The sequence below is a fragment of the Phaenicophaeus curvirostris genome, chromosome 5, assembly GCF_032191515.1.
Source record: "Phaenicophaeus curvirostris isolate KB17595 chromosome 5, BPBGC_Pcur_1.0, whole genome shotgun sequence".
In the NCBI taxonomy this organism is placed as follows: Eukaryota; Metazoa; Chordata; class Aves; order Cuculiformes; family Cuculidae; genus Phaenicophaeus; species Phaenicophaeus curvirostris.
This window is the reverse complement of record NC_091396.1, coordinates 57958688-57966821: the sequence shown is the minus strand read 5'-3', so window position 1 is coordinate 57966821 and position 8134 is coordinate 57958688.

The window sequence follows — 8134 nt, the reverse complement described above, 5'->3', positions numbered from 1 at the left end:
CTTAGTCTCACTATCTCCCAAAACTTTAATGCACTTGGTGCCGTTTCCCACCCCTGCTGCAAGTGCAGGACTGAGAAGAGCAGCAGGGACCGTATACCCAGGATGCCCCAGCACAGCCCTGAGTGATGCATCGTGCCCAGCCAAGGAAGATAGAGGTGCTCCTGCGTGGAGCTCTGTCCCCTCCAGTGTCACAGGCGTGGCCCACCAGTTGGCGAGAGAAGCAGCTCCTGGGCAGCAGCAGCTCTCAGCCTGGGCACCGGCCAAACTGCAGTCAGCGCTTTCTGTGCAGTGAGCTGGATGCTGAGAGATGTCCTCGAGGTGAAAGGCTCCTGCACTCATTACCACTCACAAATCTCTCCCAGGGGATTCTCAGGGTGAATGATGGCTGCAGTGAGATGTACTGTATTTTAATTGCGGGGGGGAGTATAAATCATGGATACTCAGCAGTAACAGCTCTGAGAAAGAACTGCAGTGTGCAGAGGGTAGGGTGCACACTTGTCTGCAGCCTCAGCCTCCTGCAGCACAGCTGAGGTGGGCAGAAGGGGAGAAACTGCTCGTGGGACCCTGTGCAGAGGGCAATGCTCTGGCCCCTGAAACCCAGTGTTTAAGAGGGATGCTCTACACCCTTATTTTTACTTTTGTATTCTGCAGCTGCTGCTTTTGGGCACTGCTCATTTCAGCTGCTCAGTAGCTCTGGTCCCACTGAAGCTGATACTTTTAGTGAGCCTGGATTTATCAGAGGAGCAGGCAGAAGTCTAAGATACTCAATCTGCCCTGTGTCGATCAAAGGGGCTGCTTGCAGAGGGACAGTCCCTGCTCCCACCACTCTCACATTAGGGTAGGACAGGGCAGGGCAATTACAGATGTCCCAAAGAAACCTGTGCTGCTGGGGAGAGCTGCTCCCTACAGTGACACTGCTGGGAGTGAGGGGACAGAATAGCCTGGCCCTTGCTGCGGGTCTCTCCCCGGGGCCACAGCACATTCCTCTCCCTCCCAGTTTTTGTGGCTGCTACCACCCCAAGATGCTGCTGTGCCCCAGAGAGAGTGAGACTTGGGTCAGGCGGTTACAGGGAGAGAAACAAAGATGAGAGGAAGCACGTTGCTGTTGAAAAGAGGGGGAAAAAGTACGCAGCAGATGCTTGACCTTCCAAATATTGAGTTATAAACTGATATCAAATCCAGGAATGCTGTTCCTCTCAGCCAGCCAGCACAGTTCTCCTAAAGCCCACCAAGGACATCCAGCACCTCTCTGAATTTCCAAGTTGTACAACTTGCCTCATCACTGAAATAGTTGTGTCCTTCAACATGGGGGACTTCTCCAGTGCAAGTCCTCAGCCCCAACACTTGGCAGCTGGAAAGAGAGCCCAGTGTTGAGCATGAAGTAGCAACTGTGAACACCAGTCTCCAAAGTGGGCAACCGCTCCCAACACGCGTGTTCTCCCTGCAGCCCAACAAACAGCCAAGCAGCAATAGCACCATCCCCACAAAACCATTAAGCACATTGAAAAATTATTCTGTGACGAGCATGTTGGGCCCCGTGGCCTCAAACAGAGGAGAGAAGGCAGAAGCATGGTAAAACCCACTGGCTTCAAACAACCTACGTGCTGAAGCTACCCCTCTGCAGGAGCGCAGGCTGCTCCCAGGGCGTGCTGACAGGCCAGGCTGTACCCAGGCACAGGATATTTGCCAGTCTCCTTGGCTCAGTGGATCATTCCTTACTGTTCAGACATTAAGCTAATCCTAAATAACTGGGAAGATGTGCCCTGTCAAGTGTTCTTGCTGTTATGTCTCGCGGCTGACCCCAAGGCAGGCAGCCCCAAGCAGTGATCAGAGGGAGCAGAGCGACATCCCTGGTGGGAATTCCTTTTATTTAAGAAAATGCTGACATCTCAGGTGCAACAGCACAATCTGCACTGTCACAACCAATCCTCAGTGGCAGAGGAGCTGTATGCAACGCTAAGAGAGGCACAGCCCCATGGCAGGGCTGGTCAGGATCTAAAGCTGAATATTCTGTCAACCCATGGAGTTAAATCCTCCCTGAAATCCTGTGCAGATTCAGCAACAGGAACTCACCTGCCACTTAAAGGACCCCAGCAGCCACACAGTCACCTTGCCCTGGGAGCAGGGAGGCAGGAGAAGTCATCAAAGTGGATCACATTTGATCTCAGAGCTTTCTGGAAGCTGCAGTCCAACTTCCTTCTTCCTTCTTACCTCATGGTCTGAAGCAGAACAAGGGCTTCCTGCTGAGGGTGCTGCAGGAAGCAGCTATGAAGCTGCATCTGAATGTGGAGATCTGAGAAACCACTGATGTGGACACTTTAACCAGACCCCTTCGTTTGGCCCTTGCACTTGGGTAATGGTTCTTGCTATTCTCAGAGGACTGAGTGGCACTTACCAGCCACCACTATCTTCCCCTTTGACACTTGCTGAAGGGGCAGTGGCTGGGAACAGGCTCATGCCTTGTCTGTATTCCCACTGGCTGATAGCACAGGGTACATCATAGAATCACCAGGTTGGAAAAGACCCACAGGATCATCGAGTCCAACCATTCCTATCAATCACTAAACCATGTCCCTTAGCACCTCATCCACCCACCCCTTAAACACCTCCAGGGAAGTGGACTCAACCACCTCCCTGGGTAGCCTGTTCCAGTGCTCAATGACCCTTTCCATGAAAATTTTTTTCCTAATGTCCAGCCTAAACCTCCCCTGGTGGAGCTTGAGGCCATTCCCTCTTGTCCTGTCCCCTGTCACTTGGGAGAAGAGGCCAGCACCCTCCTCTCTACAACCTCCCTTCGGGTAGTTGTAGAGAGCAATGAGGTCACCCCTCAGCCTCCTCTTCTCCAGGCTAAACAACCCCAGCTCTCTCAGCCGTTCCTCATAAGGCCTGTTCTCCAGCCCCTTCACCAGCTTCGTTGCTCTTCTCTGGACTCACTCCAGAGCCTCAACATCCTTCTTGTGGTGAGGGGCCCAGAACTGAACACAGGATTCAAGGAGCGGTCTCACCAGTGCCGAGTACAGAGGGAGAATAACCTCCCTGGACCTGCTGGTCACGCCGTTTCTGATACAAGCCAAGATGCCATTGGCCTTCTTGGCCACCTGGGCCACTGCTGGCTCATGTTCAGTCGCTGTCAATCAACACCCCCACCGAGACATTTGGCATTTCTACCAGCCAGGCCTTATCCAAATGATTTCCTCTGTGGGAGCTTCTGCATTGGCACAAAGCAGCCACTGAGCACCCATAGCGATGTCTGCAAACAAACCCTGTTTGTGATGGGCACAGCAATGCTGTCAAAACACACATTTCCACCAGCTGCAACGAGTACCAGGAGCTGTGGCCTAACACTGCTTAACCCAGTTTGTAGCCCATGGAGAGGAAGTCAGTCCCCAGGGTCTCTTCTGTGTTTGTCAGCCCAGCCAGTGGGAATTCATCTCCTGGCTCAGGCCATTCCCTGTTGTTGGGAGCCTATGGGACACACAAGAGCATGCATTGGGGTCTAATCTGGTAACTTTAGATTAGATAGTAGGAAGACATTTTTTACTGTGAGGGTGCTAAGGCATTTGAACAGGTTGCCCAAAGAAGCCGTAGATGCCCCATCCCTGAAGATGTTGAAGACCAAGTTGGATGAGGCTTTGAGCAACCTGATCCAGTGGGTGGTGTCCCTGCCCATGGCAGGGGAGTTGGAACTGGATGATCTTTAAGGTCCCTTCCAGCCCAACCCACTCTACGATTCTATGATAACATTCACCACTGCCAGGGGTTACCCTGAAAGAGCAGAGCTGGGTGGGCTCCCCTTCCCCAGGTGCCACACTTGCTGAGGGGGCAGGGGAAGACACTTGGATAATCACCTCTTTTGGCTAAACAACAAGGACAAAACCAGACGCATTACTTGCCAGTGACAGCCTCCAGGGCTCAGCCCCAGCGTGCAGGAAGGAACCACCCAACTGACTCATGCGAAACCAGCTTTGGGGAGGGATGGGGAAAATCACCTCTTTCGTGATACTTTTTGACCATGGGGTATTTCCCCCTTCCTCAAAAATTTCCAGGCTTTGATCACATCAAAGCAAGCTATCCCAGACAGCAGGAGGTAGGTCCATCTGCAGGACCAAGAAGTCAAGAGGTTTCGAAACTTCCTTACCAGACAGCAATCAAACCCAAGGCTTGAAACACTGGAAAACTTCCCAAAACTTTAACCCACCCCAGCAATTCTTGTAAGAGATGGTCCCAGCAGCAGGTCCAAGCTTGGGCAAAGTAGGCACCTGCACAACTCCCTCTGCAGGCAGGAGCTCCTCACCCCACACTCCCTGGCTGCTCTGATCTCCTAGAGCCAGCACCCTGATCCCATCACCCAAGCTACTGTGACCCCCACTGGAAGAAAGCGTGCTACAAACCTGCTAGTGATCTGTCCTGAAGAAGAAAATTTCTACGAAGACTCATTCTGCCAGGAACAGCATCATGCATCACTTCATAGAATCACCAGGTTGGAAAAGACCCCCCGGATCATCGAGTCCAACCATTCCTATCAATCACTAAACAATGCCCCTCAGCACCTCATCCACCCATCCCTTAAACAATTAAAATTCATTACTGGGAAGGAGGATCAGAGAAACGAGGAGAGAGATCGGCGTTTTCTTTCATGTTTAAAGCAACTTGTTTCCTTTCCACCTACCCTGCTGCACTGTAATGGCACAGGAGTGTAAGGAGGAATGCTCTGGGCATTAGCAAAGACTGCTCTTCCTTACAAGGGCTCTACTTGAAAGGAATCCACTACTTTAAGACAAGTTCACCATCTTTTGATGCTCCACAGCGAGGAGACATGAAGAGTTTTCTGTAGCGCAGCCGTGGGAGTGTGAGTGGAAAGTGTGGTGGGCAGGGCAGGGGATGCTGGAGCATCCAGAGTCACTTACCAGCAACTGCTCTCAGGGGCAGAAAGGAACATCCACCTCAGCACATCCTGTGCGAGGCAAGGACAGCATTTCTTAACAACTCTTCCCTCTCAGCTTGTCTATCTTTATGCAGTTCCCTTTTCTCTGGCATCCCTATTTTATGAAGAAAATGGACTCAGCCACCCAGCGCTTCTAGACTACTTGCTGCAAACGCTGGTACCAGCTGGCCAGGTCCTGTTCATGTTTGGGGGCCACCAGCATGGGGGTGGCTTTTGCTCAAACACCGTGGTCTTGCCTCGAAGCACAGGCAGAACATTCCCACATTGCAAAACCCTGCAGGGATGTGAAGAAGGAGAAATAGGAGTTTCGGTAAGAAAGAGGTGGGAAGCGAGAAGAAAGGGAAGGTCAGACAGATCGGCATAGTCCTCAGTAGACGTGACAAGCTTCATACACCACTACTGGGGATCAGTCTTCATCACAAAGCTGAATCTGAAGTGTAGTGGAAATAACTGCTCCACTCATTTCAAAACAGACTGCACTGTGTTCCGTGATTGGAAACACACACTTGAAACCCATTTCTACGTTGAGAAGAGTCACTAATGACATTGAAGAAAAAAATAGTAAAAATAAATCCACATTTCCAGGTATTTGAGCCCCACACTGTCCCTCCTTTCCCAGCCTCTTTGGGAAAGCAGCATAACCCAAATGCACAAAAAGCCATTTCAATTATTTCTACTCTATTTGCACAAGGACTTTTGACATTGACGTTATGAAGACCACCACTGCCTAGTTTATTCTAGTAGAGTTATCACATGGAAAATAGGGCTCTGATAGAAATTATAGCAAGTTGTCTGTGAAGACAAAGGGAAAAATGCCACAATAAATTTCTAGCAGATGTGTAAATGTAAAGCACTGAACAGCCAACGTACAGTGGGCTCAGAGAGGAGAAAGGATGTATCTTGGCCATTTGCAAGTCTACAGCAGTCATTCAAATTCAACACACCAATTTTTTTTAAAAAATATGATTTCCTACATAGATTTATTTTTCCTTTAATAACACAGTTTAGCATTTCAGAGTTTGGCATTCTACACTCTTACACACTGTCCTTGTTTATTAGCATTTTAACACAAAAAGACATAGCAAGACCTCCAAACACAAATAAATACAAAAACACAATATACAATAAACTGAAATACAACATATAATAATGCTATTGGGAAATTAAGACATGTTGCTAATTCCTTTTTGTTATTTTTATTATTATTATTATTTTAACAACATGGTTATTGCTGAGCAATAAATTATACATTTTAAAGTTGTTTTTCCCCCTAAAAGAAAAGGACGAGAACCACTGGTTACCAGATCACTTGCACTGTATCCTTACAGCTACTGATAATTAAGACAGGCAGAATATACACAATCAAATGAGGTTGGCCTTCTTTGGTCTTTGTTTTTGATCATAAAACTGAACACAAGTGTACCGTTCACTGAGGAGTATGAGATTAAAGAAATGGATACACAAGTTTCAAACACATTAATTTTTACATTATTCTCAATCACTGATGTCTTTTCCATAGATATTTCTTACAGAATTTCTTGGAAATAAATGTCAGCTTTAGTTTTACCGATTTTTACGTCGTTCCATGTGTCTTAAAGGTTATCCTACTTGTCTAAGAGAAACGGACCTATGTTTAGCCCATCATCTCCTAATGGGGTCTTTTTCCCAACTCTCTACTCACCACTAAATCATTGGAGTTTTATACCTTGTAGAAAAAAAGAATCCTGAACTTCCCTGTTTTACTTTATCTATAAAACTGAAAAAAATATATATAAACCAAACAACAGCTATAAGAAAAACAAAATAGGTGGATCACATGATGCATCAGCAACGATGGAAGCTTGTACCTTCCCATTCCACAAGTACAGATTATACAACTCTCTGCCAGTGATGCAGGTCATAGTTGGAAGATGTGTCCTTTCCATAGCTCAGAACACTATGCAAGAAAATGACCTTTACGAATGATAATGCTGGTTTATCTCAGTAACCCTTAGACAGAGTCAAAATTTATCACTACGCATCACACTGCCAGCAATGGAGCGTGTGAACACCGGCATTGCCAAGAAGTTAAAAAGTCCTTGCAGAACTGGCAACCAAATTAAAAGCTTAGTTCCAAAGGACGAAAAACACAAACACCACGTAGAGACAACAAACCCTTCCCTAAAGGGGTAGGTTAGTAAGCCACAGAGTTGGGATCCAGATTTGAATTCCACATCAAGTCTGGGATGTTTGGATCCAGGATTTTGGTACAGGTGCTCCTCTGTGAAATTCAGAATTTATTTAAACCCTAAGGAACTAATCCTAACTTGGAGGGAAAAAACTAAACAAATACAGTCTAGTATCTACACTAAGATCATGAAATGGAAGACAGAAGCTGCAGTCTTGACCATAAATTAGAAGAGAAATAGGAATAGTCAGATCCCTTATGTGTTGTATATCTCTACTCTTCTAAATCTTAAGAGGATGTCCCTGAAACAGTAGTTCAAAGTTTTCCACAATCTTCCTATCTAGTGCTTCTCAGCAAAGGCCTGGATTAAGAGGAAGGAAAGAACAATTAAGCCCTCCATATTTTGGTGTAAAGAAAAGGAGAGAAAGCCCCACAAGAAATGGTCAGCCACACAACAGGCTGGTAGAACGAAGATGAACCCACTTGACTTCAAAATGGTCATCTCCCTCCTCAGTCAAGAGGAGCATCAAATGAGACTTCTAATTTTGGGTGATTCTGAACAGAGCAGGACACACACTTGCTGCTATTATTAACAATGACGCATTGTGCTGGCCTTCCACTCTACAGGCCGTGCATAGCACCAAGTAGTGAGCAACGTCTGGGCTACCACACACGAACAACCCCAAATCATGACAGCTTGTATGTTTTAATTCTAGCCCTTACTGTCCTGATGCGGGTCATTAAGGTATGTCAACTTGTTTTTCAGTTCCTTTAAGGGACAAATGTATTAAAGGAATAAAACCTAGTGATTTGAAGATAACACTAGGGAACTGGAACCTTTCATTCAGTCCTGGCTCCAGATTACTTTTGTGACTCTGGGCAAGTCACCTCACATCTCACCCTCGATTTGCTTTTTTTCAAAGAAAGACAAATAGCACTTGCTCTGAGAAGAACATGTTTGCAGGTGTAAAGCGCTTCCTGTGCTGTACATAGCACTAAGAATTACTCTCAGACAGACTGAA